The sequence below is a fragment of the Carettochelys insculpta genome, chromosome 15 (assembly GCF_033958435.1).
Source record: "Carettochelys insculpta isolate YL-2023 chromosome 15, ASM3395843v1, whole genome shotgun sequence".
In the NCBI taxonomy this organism is placed as follows: domain Eukaryota; kingdom Metazoa; phylum Chordata; order Testudines; family Carettochelyidae; genus Carettochelys; species Carettochelys insculpta.
In genome coordinates, this window is record NC_134151.1 from 30,720,222 (window position 1) to 30,738,245 (window position 18,024).

The 18,024-nt window shown below is 42.0% G+C and overlaps 1 protein-coding gene across 1 annotated transcript in view; it reads right to left on the reverse strand.

The window, feature by feature from the left end:
- The window catches only part of ADAMTS2 (ADAM metallopeptidase with thrombospondin type 1 motif 2), a 293,292-nt gene that overhangs the window by 105,007 nt on the left and 170,261 nt on the right, over positions 1-18,024 (reverse strand). The window lies entirely within an intron of this gene.

Genomic DNA, 18,024 nt, shown 5'->3' on the forward strand with positions numbered 1-18,024 from the left:
CTGATTTATTTTGCCAAAGGGGCTAATTGCTCCGTATTCCACTTTTTTACTAGCACAGATGTCTGCCACCTGACATCCTCCAGCTGGGGGTGGCCAGAAGCTGGACCCACACACACAGCAGTGCAGCTGCCGCCCGACCTCCCCTGGCTGTGGGGAGCTGGGAACTGGACCCGTGTGGCTGCCTGGCTGCTGCCTAACTGGGAGCTGGACCCGTGGCGCAGCTGCCACTGGCCATCCCTGGCTGTGGGGGAGCTGGGAGTTTCGCTGGCAGGGCAGCAGCCTAGTTCCAGGTGCTCCCAGTCATGCGGCATCTGCGAGCTGCAGCTGCCCCCCACACTCTCCACAGCAAGGTGACAGTTCACACAGGGCAGCCACCGCCTGACTCCAAGGTAAGGTGACCATCTGTCCCATGTTGGCTGGGATGGCATCATTCCCCTGTGTCCCATATTTGGCCAGGGGAAATATGGTCACCCTAGTGAAACACAACTGACTGGTCACCATTCAGGAATAAGTGGATGACATTTTTGGAACTCTGCTTTACAGGAGATACTAGATCAGGGATTCCCACATGGTGAGTTGAGAGACTCAAAGTGGGTTGCATTCAGTACTCCCTGTAAGCCGAGTGCTTGGGCAGCCAGCCAGGAGAGATTCAGGTGCTGATTAGCAGATTAGCAGAGTGCCCGTAGTGGCTTACAGCTGGTAGCATGTGTTTTTATTTGTGGTGCACATCCACGCATGCCTGGGTGCACATAACAAAATTTATTCTGCCCATTGATGGAAAAAAATTAGAGGGAACAGTGATTGCAACCTCTTTTTAATGCGGTCACCAGGACTAGTGTTAGCCTTCCTGGGCCTGGGGCTGAAGCCCAAGAAGTAAAGCCCTGGGTTGCAGGGCTCAGGCTTCAGTTTAGATCCTTCCACCCCATGTGGTGTGGCTTGGGCTTTGCCCCCCTGTCTCCAGGTGGCAGGGCTGGGGTGGGCTCAAGCTTTGGTCCTTCTCCTGGGGTCATATAGTAATTTTAGATTTCAAAAGAGGGTTGCAGTGCAACAAAGTTTGAGAAACACTGTAGTAGACAATCTAATAGCTCCTTCTGGCCTTAAATATCTATGAATCAGAACCCTGTTGCAAACACTTAGTAAACACACAGGCCTGCCACCAAAGAGATTACAATCTTAGTTCATAACAAAATGCACCAGGTTGATGACCTGGCAGGAGAGGAGAGAACAGCGGTTTCAGTACCCATTCTTTCCTTCATGACACCAAACAAGAGCTTTTGCTGGGATAAAGACAGTGCTAAATACAGCTAATGGATGCTGCAGTCTTATTCTGCTTATTCTGCGGGTGCCAATTCCCTCCAACTCTTGGGCCAGCTTGAATTTATTGGAAATTAAGGTGGTCAGAATCCACAGCACAACCCACTTGACTGTTTTAGGCTGTCTGTGAAGTGGTAAACACCCTTGACTAGCAACCCTGAAGAGAGTTCTTCACCAAGGTTTGAAAACTTGCCAAACAGCCTATTACAGCCCTATTTTATAGGGCATTCCCACGCAAAAATGTTGCTGTTTTAATCTATTATAGTCACCCAAAGTAATTATTTAGCAATGACACAAAAGTTCGTGAGATTTACTATGAAATCCTGTGGCAACCATATTTTTGTTCTCTATTATGGCAAACTGTCATAATTGTGCAATTTGACAGTAAATCTTGTAAGCTATCTGGAAAAACTAGACTGGCTTGGCAATGGGCTACAAGTCAAGTCCTGTTTACTTTCACACAGAGAGATGTAATAAAAAATGGAAAGCAAAAGCTACTGAATAGGATACTGAGAAACAGTTTCTCTTTCCTGTGTGTGGCAGGGCAAGAGAGGCAATTTCTCAGGGGCTGAATGCTTGGGTGTGATCTGAGATAAGGAGATGGTGTAGGTATCATTGAGGTCAAGCTGTTGTGATCAGTCTCTGCTCTGTTACTGCTGTTTTTTTTACGGCCTGTGATGCTGTCCTTGGAAGATGTTGTGACAGGTTCTATCACAGGAGGCCCCTTGAGACTGTCAGCTGGTGCACTGGTCATGCCACTGAGACAGCCTAGCTGCCCTTTGGGGCACCCCACCACAGTTCCGTGAAGACATCAAGGGAGAAGGCATGACTAGTGCAAGGAAGGTGTTGAGAGGTAGAGTGCTCAGTATGTATCCACCTCAAACAGTGTTCATGGATGGTATCCCAAAGAAAAGGGTGTCTGGAGTTTTCTACCTGTCCCCCAGAACAAAGAGGAAGATAAGAGTACTAGACATGAATGAAGCCAAGAACTTCATTTCCCATATGGAGGTTGAAGATGAGGCTGAAAGGATATTAGATTTTGGGGTTTCTTATTCTGGACATTGCAGCTAGATCCAAACAGAGAAACAGTCTGGCCAGATGACATGGCCACCTAAAACAGGCTATTGTGGAATCAGCATGGACAAAGGGTGCACAATATTGGAAGAACCCCTGAAATATTGTGTCCAGACCTAAAGGGGTGTTCTGGAGGTGAGAAGCTGACTACACATGCTATCTATATTCCTGCCATGAATAATCCTACAAAGCAGCATGGATGAGCCCAGTTCTCTGTGCTTACTAAGCTTTGCAGCCAGTTGTTTGCTGGATTCCTTATTATTTCACTCTTCTTTTCCTTATTATGACCCTTAGTGATCTAAATATTCCTACTCAAGTTCTCCAATTAGTCAGTTTGATGGTGAGCCAACCAATACCTATAGTCTTTCCTTGGAGCATGAATTCTTCACTGCTAATTCCATTTTTGCTCACCAAAATTGTATCTTCTCCAGGACAGTTATGGAAGTTGCAGGTATTCTGCACTTCTCCAGATCTGGCTCAACATCCTTCCTGTGGGACACGGAACACCCCTCTCCAGCAAGCTCCCCTGCCCAGCAGCCCCCTGCCCCTCCACTATGTTGCACTGCCTCCACACTGCGGCTCACAAGTCAAAGTATTTTCACAGAAACTTCACATTCTGTCCTCTTGATCAGTATCCTTTCCTAGCTGATTATCATGCTGCTGCTGCTAGAGATGCCTCCTTTGGATCTACTGATTTGATCATTATCCATCAGACTGTCACAGTCTAAAGCATGGCACATTGTTACATTTATTTGTCTACACTATTTCTACTTCCCCCCAACAAATTATGTTTACTAAAAAAACAAAATATCCAAAATAAATAACATAGATTTTGGGGAAAAGGGAAAATAAATGAGAAGCAGAAGCCTCTGTAATAAATCAGTGATTTCTGAATGGCAGGCTAAGGCTGCATTTTTTCTTTTTTCAGACTGGTCCACTAACCCCCAAGCTTTGACATCTGAAATTCCATTAATTGCACCAGCAATTTTACTGTGCAACCATCATGCTTCTGCTGTGCTAATTATCAAGTGTCAGGAATGAGAGGGGATAAAAGAATAAAATAAGAATTTCAACTGCCTCTTCGCATTTCCCACAGGCCAACATTTCCTACATTTCCATACAGCCACCCATACGCATGCCGTTTGTGCAATAAGATTCCCAAAGTTACTTCAAACTGCACTGTGTTTTAGTGAATCATGACATGTCTCTCCATGAGGTACTCATCTGCAGCAACTTCTATCTGTAAACCAATCACCCATTATCTGTACCAATTTTTGTGCTCCCTCTCTCCAGCGTAAACTCAATGTTTGGAAGAGATAACAAATAACCTATTCTGCAAACACTCACCTTGCTCCTGCTAGGCAGGGCCCCCATTAGTGAAAGTGAAACAGTGCATTCTGCAAAACACACACAGCAGAGCCCAACAAAGGCAACCTGAGAAAGAAATACTAGCCCACATCGGCATAGTGGCACTCTGAGATGTGAAGGTAGGACAAGCCATTGCAAATTACTTCTTAAAATGTAAGCATTTCTCATTCTGATTGTCCAACTGACTTTTAAAAATGCAGCTTGTTTTCCTCTGCCAACAGCTTATTAATATCAGTAACACGGTACACAAAGCCTCTCTCATTGTGAAAGAACAAGCCACAAAGATCAGCATTTCTGATTCAGTGGATCTGATGCTGGTATTTAGAGCCACGTTTCTGAAGAAACTCCTGAATTAGGCTTCCTGTCACTTTGACTGGGCTGCCATAAGTTGCCGATATGCACTGTTTGCTGAGCAAGCCGGGTTATATTTACTCTTGGCCTGGGAAAGGGCAAAGTGCTGTCCTCAGGTACCCTTGATGGATATTTGATTTGCAAAACCCTCTAGCTATTTCCTCAGCTCTTCTGAGTCAAGCCCTTTGAATGCACCCAAAAATTTTATAATGATTCCTATTAGTTGTGTGCTACATACTTTGACTATCCCCGATGAGCAACTGTTAATTGTGTGTTCCATAAATTTTCATCAGGCCTTCCTGGGGGACTGAACATCAAATCAATGAGATTGCCACTTACCTCCTTTGTAAAGGCAGACAAAAAGAAGTTGACTCTTGCTCCTTATCCCATGATATAATTTCTCTGTCCCTTTCTTTAAGTACCTGATGGCTTTTTAGTTTTGCGAGGGGGGTGTTTAGTTGTGATGTGTCTGGCTTAATTAATTACGCTTTTTTAAATTGCTAACTTTTCTATGTCCTCCCTCTAAGTTTTTTCAGCGATGGACAGAATAAATTTTGTTATGTGCCCCCAGGCATATGAGTATGTGCACCACCAGTAGAAACATATGCTGCCAACTATGGGTACGCTGCTGGTCAGCTGGTCAGCACCTGAAGCTCTTCTGGGTGGGCTGGATCTCTTCCTCGTCGCTCAGCTTACAGGAATACTGCTTACCATCCTCTCTCAGGCTTTCTTTGTATTTTGTTTTTAATGCCCTCTATATGTGCCTTCTCCTTTAAACACCTATTTAACCACACCAGTCTCTTCTTAAGTCATGAATCCCTTTTGGCATAGCATGTGTTGCATTTGGACCCTGATACTATATGTCAGGTATATGGAAACAGGACAAACTCACGGGGTGAATGAAAATGGAAAAGATGTTAAGAGGTGGAAAACGTACCCCAAAAGTTACTTGAGTAAAAATTCAGCTGCTTTTTTGCACGGGAGGGGATGTACTTAAGTACAAATCACTGGTGTCTCTCTGGAAAACTAATTAAAAGTACACATGCTCGCACACGTGTCTCATCTTGATTGTACTCAAGTATCCAGACATGAAAGTAGCTGCACATTTATTTAAGTGACTTTTCGGGTGCTTTTTCTACCCCTGGATGTGCTGAGAGGTGAAAGGAAATTGAAAAAGGCCGTAAACGAAGAGAAAACAAATCCTGCCTGGCATAGCAGTAAAATGTTACAGCCTTAAGACACTGGTCAGAAAGTATTCCCAAGCAAGACATCACTTAAGCACAAAAGTAACTAAAAATTAAATTCCAGAGGATTTAAGCACATAGGTTACTCTTAGCATGTGCTTAAGAACATTCTGAACCAGGACCTAGGATTGTGACTACTGCCCTGTAACCCACAAACCAAGACCAAGTAAATAATTATGATAGCAGCTTTGTGTGTGTGTGTGCGCACATGTGTGTGTGTGTGCATGCACATGTGAGCAAATTCTTTATTTTCATTTTTTTAATGGATAAGGCCAGAAGGGACCACTGTAATCATCTCATCTGATCTCCACCATAATATTATCCTTAGAACTGCATAAATGGTACAGAACCCACTCGCAGACGGGAGAAAGGGTTCTGTTCCCATAAATTCCCAACGTAATTCTCATGTGCAAGCAATGCTCCTCCAAATCTTTTCCATTCACGTGCAGAATAAATTTTATGTGCACTGTGGTATGTGAAAATGTGCACCACCAACTGAAACAAAATCTAGCTGTGGGTACTGTACTAATCAGCTGGGAGGCACTTGACTACCTCCTGAGTGGATGCGAAAGCACGCAGCTTCTCGGGAACAATGCTTGTGGTGGCCTTTTGCTCAGGTTCTGATTTTGGGATGAGTCCCTCAATTTATTTAACCTCTGCTCTTAAACTCAGTGGTTCAGGGCTATTCTAGTTAACTTCTGCCAATGAGACGTTTGAATTCTCAGTCCATTCTGAAAAGCATGGGTAAATTACAGAGAATTAGCACATTTAATAGGTGACCCCTGGCATGCTAAGTGACATGTCTAACAACCTCATTTGCAATTGTAACAGAATGAAATGCCAAGCTGCAGTACAAGACCTGAATTACAACAGTTTAATCTGATGCGTCAACACTCTTTTTATAAACCATGAATTTTGCAGCAAGGGAAAATGAAATTTCATTACAGTGCAAACAAGCAAATATAAAAAATCCTGCAAGTAATCAAAACTTACAGTTCCCTACCACTGGAAGGAAACTCACATGATGTGCCAGAACTCAGTAGAAGCACCTTTGTAAAATAACAAAGGTTATAAGCAAGCATTTACTTTATAAATGCATTTTAGCTCCACCAATAGAACAAAAAATTCTACTTATGTTTAGTTAAAATGTATTCTACAGTTCAACTATTGAAATGTTAAGAGAAAAAAAGTCCTAAGAGGTTATCACAAACTGTAAATCACTCCACTACAGTTTCAAACATTAAATCAAAAAACAAATAAACAGAAATCTGATCATATTTTACCATGACCCATATGACCATATGATCAACTCCTCTTCTTCCTATACAATGAGCTGCTGACAAGAAAAAAAGCTCTTTCAAATTATGCAATACTTCATAAATCATGAGCTGTTTTCAGTTTTTGAAAAAGGGACTGAAAATACTCCTACACTTTCAATGGGAAAAATAAAAATTAAATAAAAAATAAAGAATTTATCCTGACTTTCTCATGTGTTTCCAAGAACTTGTTATAATTCTACAGAATATTGTGACTAGAAAGCAGCAGTCAGACCCCAGTTATAACAGAAAGCTAGCAATGGACAACGGATATGCATTATATGACAACATCAGTTCATCAGTACACTGATGTTGTAATGTATAATACACTCTGATAGCTGTGATAGTAGAATTTGAATCCAAGCAGTCAGAAGCTCTAATATTAGCGGTTTGATAATTCTCTTATCGCTACACCTTCTGAGTAAGAAGAGTAGTTGAAGATGAGTAATGCTATTGTCTACATGATGGCAAGAAATCATTTTAGGGAAGCAGAACATTCTTATGATACAAAGTGATGACACAGGAAAGTCCAGAAAGTAAAACCATTCTGTTCTCTAGAAAATGAATGTAAGGTCTATCCCTAAAGTATCTCAAAAACATTGCCAAACCGTTCTTTTTTTTTTTTTTTTTTACACAACCAAACAAAATATTTGGAACTCAGACTTTGTCAGGTGCTACACAAAGCAAACTGATATAAATATTGCTTTGTTCTAGTAGGGTACAGGGGTGTGAAATGCAGACCCTACCAAGAACAGCTGAGAAGTGAGCCTCTTAAAATGCATACCATAGTATGAGTATGTGTGTGTATCAGGGAAGGAGAGAAATAATGAAAGGAAAAAACAATGTGGATCCTCAAAACATTGTCAAGGGAGTGCTGAGGAGCCAGACTATGACAGTTAGGTTAAAATAATACAAATGGAAAAGAGTGGAAGAAAAGTGTATAACAGGGATAGTCTGCTAGCTCCTACCAAAAAAAAAAAAAAAAAAGAAAAATAAAAATTAAGATAGCCCCCAGCCATGCGCTTCTCAAGCCTTCCAGTGCAGGCCCTGGGAATGTGACTAACAGAATCACGGGCACATTCTCATGTTCCTCAACTAAGATCATATATGCCAACAATGCCTAGATGCTTTGTACATTGGACAGACTTCTAACTCCCTTAGACAAAGAGTTAATGGGCACAAAACAGACATAAAAACACTCCAGATCCACAAACCAGTTAGTCAACATTTTAATGGAGTGGGCCATTCTGTTAATGACTTAAGAGTTTGTGTGTTACTGAAGAAAAATTTTCGCACCACTATTGAAAGGGAGACAGCCGAGCTGTCTTTTATATTCAAATTCGGCACATTAACACGTGGTTTGAACCGGGATGGGAATTTTCTGAGTCACTATAGGGGCTTGTTTGCATATTTGGCTTAATCTAATTCTTGACTTCCCCCTGCCCCTTCCACCCCTCTACTCTCTGATTTGCTCACCTTGATCATTTTTTTTTCTGATTTGTCCTCCTTGATTACTGTTTTTGGTTCTCTGTGCCTTAAATATTGAGCCTGTTCTGGTAAGGCTATGGTCTGAAGAAGTGGGTCTGTCCCATGAAAGCTCATCACCTAATAAATTATGTTGTTAGTCTTCAAAGTGCTACTTAACTGCTTTTTTGTTTTGATACTCTTGTTTCAGGAGAAGTTAAAGTAAAACCTTCCCAATGTGATCTCTGTAATGAAAGTTGTTAGAGATGTATTTTTTTAAATAAAATGCTAAGATTTACCTTGATATCTAAGGGCTCACAAACCATAGGATACTGTGTATGCCACCTACTCTCCGGATCATCATCTTGTCATGGTGACTGGGCTTGTGCGTTCCAGTGAACCCGAGAAGGAGGCTGCTGGAAGGCTCATGCTCCCAACAGTAACAACGATGGTGGCAAAATCAAAGGGGAAGGTCCAGACAAAGAACGATCTTAAAAGTCCTTAACAGCTGAACAGGTGGAGGTAATGATAGCAAAGGTAATGCTACAACAGCTGTGAAGGCAGATGAAGGCTGCAGTGGACAGGAGACTCCCAGTTGTTGTGGATTCCATGTGGTGGCTGCAGTGCAACAGTCTCCCCAAGTGAAAAGAAGCCATGCACAGGTGTCTTCCTCTGTGTAGTACTCTCCTAAACTTAAGCCGTATAACAAATGGTGAATGGTAAAAGGATCAGGATTGTGAAATGGCAATGGGAGCAGGACTGTGAAATCTGGAAGCTTCTACTCATGGACCAGCATGTAGGCGGTGGATGTACATATCACTCGTTCTGTTTCGAGGACTGAGGTGGTAGAATGGTCTGGCTGCTGCATACATATCTGAGCAGCCGTATTTAGGATCCACTCTGCTCACCCCACATGGGGAGGGGGTCAGAAAAGGTGCCCCAAATATAGTCCACCTCAATCCCCCTGACTGGATAGCAACATCCAGTGGGTTCATCTTCATGTGGTTGAAATCAAACAGTAAACTTTGGAACATGGAATATTCAGACTCTGATGGACAACCCATACAGTGAGATACCCAAAAGACACATGGCAATTAGAGCCCACTAGCTGCAATGATTCAACATCGATATCGCTTCCCTGGTGCAAACATGTAGACCAGAAGAAGGACAGCTAAGAGAAGGTGGAAGGTACACATTTTTCTGGAAAAGAACCCCAAAGGAAGAAAAACAAATTCATGGAGTAGGATTTGCCATCAAAAACAAACTGACAAAAATCCTATCTGAAGTCCCTGTCACCATCAATAAGCATCTCATAACTCTCCGCTTGAAGCTTGACAAAAACCAACAGGCAACAGTCATCACTGCTTATGCACTAACTCTAGACATTGAAGTTGATGTGAAGGAGAAGTTCTACACCCAACTGGACACAATTCAGAAAGACATACCCAAACAAGATATGTGTATTCTCTTAGGGGATTTCTATACTAGGGCTGGAAGAAACACGGCTCTCTGGCAGACTACCATTGGGAAAGAAGGAGTCAGCAACAGCAACTCCAGTGGAGTGCTCCTCCTTACAAAACATGTGGAAGACAAGCTTGTCATCATGAACACCCTCTTCCACCAGAAAAACAAATTTAAGACCTCATGGCAACATCCTCAGTCAAAGCACTGGCACCTCGTAGACTATGTCATTGTCCGCACATAGGATCGGTGTGATAGCCTTCTCACATGTGTAAGGACTAGTGCTGATGACTGCTGGACTGATCACTACCTTATTCAATCCACAATGGCGATTAAGATTGTCACCAAATGGAGAAGTCAGAGGAAACAGATCTGATGAAAGACCAATGTACAAGGCTTGAAAGACCCAATCAGATGAAGTGACTTCCAGATAGTGCTCCAAAGGAAGCTGCCAATAATACACCCTGAAAAGGTGGAAGAACACTGGTGTCAATTGAAAAATGCCATCCTTGGAGCTTGTGGAGAAACCATTGGCTACCAGACCAGGAAGTATCAGGACTGGTTTGATCAGAACAATGTGGAAATTGAAACCTTGATGGAGGCAAAAAGGAAAGCCTTTAGGGCCTAGAAAAGCAACATCAATTGCATAATGAAGAGAGAAGCGCATGCCCAGGCCAAGGCAGAAATGCAACGCAAAAGAAGGACTCTGGAAAAAAAAAAGTGGTGGACTGAGAAGGCACGAGAAATCCAGCATCTCACAGACATCAACAATACATGAGGTTTCTTCAATGCTACCAAACCTATTTATGAACCAATAAACCATGAAATCAATTCCCTGAGAACAAAGGATGGTACCCAACTCTTGAAAGACAATGAAGCCATGCTTCTCACTTGAGAGAGCACTATAACAAGCTCTTGAACCACCCCTCCAATGTGGTCCTATAATCTCTTGACCAAAGCCCTCAGCAACTGCCTAGAGAGGATCTTGCAACACTTCCTATCCTGAGTGAGGTCCAAGCTGGCATCGGAGTGATAAAGTGCAACAAGGCAACTAGATGGAATCCCCACTGAAGCCTTCAAAGAAGGTGCACCAGAGCTTCACAAACAGCTCCACATCATGATTCTCAAGATCGTGGATAGGAAGCAGATGCCGCAGGATTTCAGAGACACACTGATTGTCACTCTTTTCAAGAAGGGCGACAAGTCAGACTGTGAACACTATCGTGGCATCTCCCTCTTGGCAACAGCAGCGAAAATCTTAGCTCGAATCCTTGCAAACTGACTCCTGCCACTCTCAGAGGTAATTCTCCCAGAATCCCAGTGTGGCTTCCAACCATTCTGAGGAACAGTGGACATGATCTTCACTGCCCGACAACTGCAAGAAAAATGTCAGGAACACAGCCAAACTTTATATATGAGTTTCATCGACCTGACCAAAGCATTTGACTCTTCTGTGATAGGATCTGTGGTTCCAGAATTGGGCTGATCAGCCATCAATGGACTCACAAATAGGAGGGTGACATGAAGACGTCCTACTCATTATCGAGTGACTGCCCAAAAGACTACTGTGGATGCCAACTTATGTTCCTCTCTGCCCCTATCTTCTTCTATTGCTGTCAAGGTAATTTCAGAACATGCATATATTTCTAAGATTATTTATTACTAGTGCGCAAGTCATCTTTAGTGATGTCTGACTTCTTTGTAGAAGCTGAAGGTACAATTCCTACCTCTTTCACATCAGATTGTTATGTAATCAAATTGAGGTAACTTTCTAATACACAAGATATATGTGGAACCAGATAGTTGTAAAATCTATGGTAAGCAGTCCTACCCAACCGCTAAATGGGCTTGTCTATATTATTTTGTTGTTTTTTCCCCCAGAAAAAACTTTTTTCCAAACCACCCCCACCCCCACCCCCACCCCCACCCCCAAAGTGTTCACACAGCCAAGCAGGATAATTCGAGGTGAGGGGCCTTTTAATTACTCCAGGTCTGCGAATGACTTTTGCCATCCCGCCGCTACTGCAAGGTCAAAAAGGAATGTGTGTGAACAAAGCACAATTATTAACTCATCTGAAGGCTCCTTTTGCAATGCTGTGGTTGTGAACTGTGGCTGTAAATGAGAACGCTCCATTTCACAATGCTGTGGCTGCATGAATGCGAATTTCGATGTTACTTATTTAAACATTAGAACTTAGAAATAAGTAACACTGAAAAAGCCTGCAGTACAGACATAGCAACTAAAAAAACAAAGTTATATAGGCCCAAGTCTCTTTTACATAAGGGAACCTTACACTGTCCTTAAGAAGGTCATAAATCATATATTTACTTTGAGGCCCCTTTAACCTCCAGAGCCCTGTAAAGTGGCTTTCATGTAAATGAGAACTTGGCCTTTGGTCTAGAAAGTGAAGTGAAGGATCTGGAAAGTGACTGTGTAAAGTCAAACTATAAGAATATAAAACATTCTTCCATTTAAGTATAAATATAATAAAACTTTAAGTGAAGGAGTTTTGAATTTTAATAAGATATAATCTAAATGGGGAAGATGTCATTTGTTAGATAACAGGTTTTTTTCTTTCCGGTCAAGAGTCTTCTGTTAATGACTTCTTAACATGAAATAAGGATATCAACAAACTATTAGAATGGCTTACTTGACTACACTTGGTATAACCAATAGCATCCTTTGACATATTCAAAAATGTTGTTAAACTATCCAAAGTATTACTAAGCCCAGCTGAGAGTAAAAGGTGAGACAAGTCTATAGCTATCAGAGAAATATAGATGATATTAAGGTGGAAGCAGAAAGTTGCCGCAGGGCTTGATACATTCACTGCATTCTGAATTCTACTTAGTGTATAAGAAATGTGGAAGGCCCTAATTTTACTTCTCCATGAACGCAAAACCCCAAAGCCATCACAAATGAAACTACTCAACCCCCTCCAGAAGAATGAATTAAATTAATCAAAAAAACAACTAGAGAGTCCACCAGTAAGAATTACAGGTTGTAATGGAACGTATATGCTAAAACTGTGGTAGAATACTCTGACTTGCTTGGGATCCCATGCTTCTGAAGTGAGTTGGGGTTTTCATATAAATATCTGTCTCTGATCATTCGAACCTGGACCATCTGATCTATCTACCTAAAAGAATTAGCTGCAGCAATTTTGCTGAATGTGAAAAAGCCTTTTGATCAAGTTAAACAGCTGGTATAACATTTTGTGGGACAAATTTAAAGCCAGTCACATTAACTAACAACTGTAAATCCACATATTTTATAAATATATGCAAACACACATTTTCTTTTTCTTGTTTCTCCCAGAAATTATTGCTTAGATGGAGACTCTTCAGCTCTTAAACACAAGAGACATCTCTAATAATAATTACTGAGTGCTTCTGTGTTAATAGTGTTTAAGAATTACCCTGGAGATAGACTATCTATCAAGGAACTACCATAACCCCTGTCAGTTTTATCTGAACACCTTAACCTCTAATGAATGTATACTCCCATAAACTGTGGCAAAAATAAGACCGAGTTATTACTGCAAATTTTAAAGCAATGATACACATTCTGAGCATTATCCATCTAGTAAAAAGAAAACTCTGCAGTTAAAAAGCTTAAACACTAATTATTTTTATAATTCTACTGGAAGGCTGCTGACTACATCCTTGTCCAAGAACCTTTCCTGTTGTTTTATCTACACTATTCTTTTCAGTGAGCAGTTTGCAAAGGTCAAATCAACGTTCAAAATGAATGCTCTTAAAGAGGTTGTACAAAATAGTATTTACATGACTGACAAGTTACATTCACACGAGAAGAAAAGATACGAAAGGACCATAGTCAATAAAGATTTTGCTTGGCTTGAGTACTCCAGACACTCCCACAAGTCCCACAGGATGGATTGTTTGGGGCTTGTGTGACTCTGTCTGGCCCCTGCAGGGTGGTGGCTGGACAGCATATTTATTGAATCTGGCACTAATCAATACCCACCATTTCTTCCACTGCTTTCAGTTTTATAAGAAAAATGGCACCACCAGCTGCTTCTATCCCATTCAGCTTCAACAGAAATGAGAGTCTCTCATGTTTAGTTATTCTTTCCCTCTAGTTTACCAGTTTCTGATTATCTTAGCAACTGTCTATGCCTTCTAACATAAAGCTTTGAGCTCGATCCTACACAACATTTCTACTAACGACGGGTGACTGAACCAAATCTTCAGCATATTTTAGAACCAAATTTGACATGATCTTTTCAAATTACCATGTGGTTGGCTGTTTTGGTTTAACAACGAGAAATCCTGTGGAGCCTTATAGACTAACATATTTTGGAGCATAAGCTTTCAGGGCAAAGTCCCACTTCATCAGATACATTGCAAGTGACGTTGCATCTGATGAAGTGGGTCTTTGCTCACAAAAGCTTATGCTCCAAAATATCTGTTAGTCTATGAGGTGCCAGAGGACCTCCTGTTATTTTTGCAGATACAGACTAACACGGCCACACCTTTTATACTATGTTTCTTTTGTATTTCTGGTGTCCACTCTGGATCAGAAATATCACAAGTTTTCCAGCTGTTAGGGCCTAATTCTCCTCTTGCTTATTCTGGAGTAAATTAGGATAAATACATTGTATCTCAATGGAGTTACACCAGTATTACCTAAGTGGAAGTGAGAGAAGAGTTGGTCACTTCTGAAGTTTTGGGAGCCTTGGGTAGAGAATAAGGTTCAGCATCAGGTCAGGCAAATATCACACTCTCCTGACCCCTAATTTTCTAGTAATTCTCTGTATGCCTCAGCTTCTTCCTTTTAATTGACGTGCTCAAGCAACAAACAGCTTCTTAGCCTAGCACAGAGGGCATAGCTACAGGAAACTACTACTGGCTGAACCTCTCTAGTCTGGCACTCTCAGGACCTCATCAGTGCCAGACAAGAGACTTTGCTGGACTACAGGAGCTCAGTATTGTCTGGCAGCATTACCAATATTTCCACAGGTTACTGGGCTCTTAGAAGACATTTAGGGGTAAACTACAGATAAATAACAGCACAGAACACTGAGAGCCAAAACTGGTGGCTGGAAACAATCTTTATGGGAACATGGGAAAGTTGGCCACACCCATGATAATTGGTCATCCAGCTAATTAAAATCATGCCAGATTATGGATGTTGGTGGACAAGAGTGTTCCAGGTTAGAGGTGTTCAGCCTGTGTCATGGGAATATACAGTGACTTCAAAAGAATGAACATTAGGTGTGGCGCTCAGAGTCCTGCAAATCTACGCAATGTTGCAAAGTTTGCTCACCCCTGAGTTCTTTGTAAGAGCCAGAGATTATACTGCACATACCTCCAACTGCACTGCTACACAGGGCTAGCCAAAGAGGGGAGGAGGAAATAAAAGAGTGACTAATCTTGCCCAAATGTTGAGTGTTCTTATTTGATGTGAGAGTATCATACCTAATCACAGAGAACAACAAGAAGTCTTGTGACATCTTACAGGCTAACAGATATTTTGGAGCATAAGCTTTCATGGGCAAAGACCCACTTCATCAGATGCATGGGGGTGTGGTTTAGAGGGGTATTTAAAGAGTGGGGTCCCAGTAACAGGGAGGGCCAGAACTGACAAGGTCTATTTAGCAAGGTGAAAATGGCCCAGTATCAACAGTACTTATCAAAAGAGGAAAAAAACAAGTCAAATCAGACAAGGGGATGTGAGCCTTTGTCAGAGTCTAATGGGGAGATATTAACACCCAGAGCAGAGAAACTGCCTTTGTAAACTGAGAGCCACTGCCAGTCTCTGTTTAATCCATGGTTTATGGAGTCAAATATGCAAATAAATTGCAGCTCAGAAATTTCTCTCTCCATTTGATTTTTGAAATTTTTTTGTTTCAGGACTGTCACCCTTAAATCTGCCACTGAGTTTCCAGGGAGATTGAAGTGTTCTCCCACAGGCTCTGACAAAAGCTTACATCCACCTGTCTGATCTGACTTGTTTTTTCCTCTTTTGGTAACATGCCACAAGACTTCTTGTTGTTCTCGAAGCTACAGACTAACACGGCTACCTCTCTGATACATGTCACCATACCTAATCACAGGTATTCTTACGCTCTCCAGTTTGAATGGCAACCAGCCTTTTTTAGAAGTTGACCATCTTTGTGGGACTCTCCACACCTTGCCACACGGAGGTTATGCAAATACCACATCACTGCTCATGCCATACACACTATTCCTCAGTCCTTGTAAAATTAGGAGATACTAACTTTGCATGGCCAGCTGGGAATGATAAAGCACAAGGTGGGGAAGAAGGGAAGAGAAAGCAGCTTGTAAAGGAAAGCAGCACTGAAAGGCAAAATCATAAAAAGTATGAGTGTCAAGCTGGGGCATGAAATGTGGCACAGCTCATCAGTTTCAGCTCCCCTAGATCCCAAGCATATGGTTGTTTCACAGAACTCAGATGCTTTAATATAAGAATCTTTCAGTCTTCCCAGTATTTTTTTTTTATTGGTGGGTGATGATTAGAGTACTGTACAAAAGAAAGGACCGAGAGCGAAAGGAGATATCCCTGACCCTAGAGAGGAGATCTGAATTGCAGACAGCAGGTTCCAGTAATAGACAGCATGAGATTCAAATAAGTGCTTGCTTGCTTGAGTTCTTGCTACTTTTTTCCAAATGTGAAGGATCAAACAAAATATTGGCTCCCTCAGAGCCTAATCTACCTCACTGCAAGAAAAGACAATGGGCAAACAGACATCAGGGAAAGAAATCTCTCAAATCTAATGGAAGTTGAGAGGCAGTACGCGTTTTTTCCTGCCAAAAGTTCTTCCAGACAACTGCATCAGAAATGTTTTAAAGATGGCGTCAAGAAATCCTGTCAGAAAAGCCCCTGACAGGGTTTCAAGATGCTCCCAGCCTCTGATGTATTGCAGGTTTCTCCTTGGTGACAGGTCATGCTTGATACATCAACAAAGCACAAAGTTTTACCTCAGAAATTTCTTCAGAAAGTGATTTAAATCAATACATAGCCATCCACTTAATCTGAGGGGGTAACTTTAGGCGGGAAAGCAACAGCCTATGAATATTAATGAACCGTAACTGCCACCTATTACCATAAAAGGAAAACCTCTGGAAAGGTCTGAAGTCTCCGGACCTATTAGGGGTAGTTCACTATCAGGTCCGCCCCCAGCCCCCAGACTCATGAATAATTCATGAGCTGGGTGTATAGAAGAAGGCTGCTCACCACAGAAGGGGTGCTTCGGGAAGGTCCTGTCTCTTGACCTGGACCAGTCCCTTTCGGTAGCCCTTTGGGGTAAAGCAGCTGAAACATCACTGGACAGACGAGTGGCACTGAGGGGACCTGGATCGCCTCACCAGGCGTCATCTGCAGCTCGTGGCCATATCATCGCACCGAAGCCCAGCAGTGATGGCAGTAGACTACATCACCTGACACCGCTCCCTGGCAGGGGTCGACCGGGCCGGGGCCGGCCCTCGCTCCAAAGAGACCTTTTTAATGGACTGGACAACTCATCAACTAAGCAGCTGTGAGCTGAGGCTACAAAAGAAAGGCCGCTCCAGCTGCTGTATCCTTCTAATATTGACTCTTTTCTTTCCTTTTACTCCTATTCACAGTTGCTGATACTATTGTTAATTATTACTGTTGTTATTGTTATTGTTAAGTATTAGGTATAGTATTATTAGTAAAAGCTTATTGTTTAGTGTCTCTTAAAGAACTTTCATTGCTGTTAACTTAGTGCAATTATATATACTTACAAATTTTTATAAATCACTATTGATGTCAGGGATTAGCAACCCCTGGGCCGAACACTTATAAATAAGGGGTGTTAGGAAGCAGCAGCTCTGCCCCCCTTTAGGTGAACGCAGGGGGTAGCAGGGCCCCCAAGCGTATCATACCTGAACACAGTATTATATCTTATTTTTGGGTCCCTGGGGAGTAGCGCCCCCAGTGGACTAAACTGACAGCAGGGATTGTCGTCTGGTTTAACAACACCCTGTCGGTCTTTAATACTTTTGCGAATAAGACATGGGAATGGCAATCGGATTCATCTTTTGTGTAAGTAAATGTAAATAACTGGATTAACTGTAATCAAAAGGTTTCTTTGGTGAACACTTATAATAAACTTCCACTTTGTTTTTGTAATAGTTAATTACTCTCAGCCTCCATTTTCTGTGGGCCATACAAGGAACTGCAGGGACCTAACAGCAGGGGATGCCCTCTAAGGAACTTTACTAGCTACTGCTGACACCGGTGTTTCTTTTAATCTGACCACTGTGCTAAATTGCCTTTGAGTCTTCCCAATTAAATTAGGCATCACTGTGTTTCATCTTTAAAGCAGACCGTTTTTTATTAAAAGAAGGAAACCCACAAGGGGTCATTACACCACAGACCTAGAGCCATTGTTAGAGCCTAGGGGCTCGGTCTGATAGAGCTC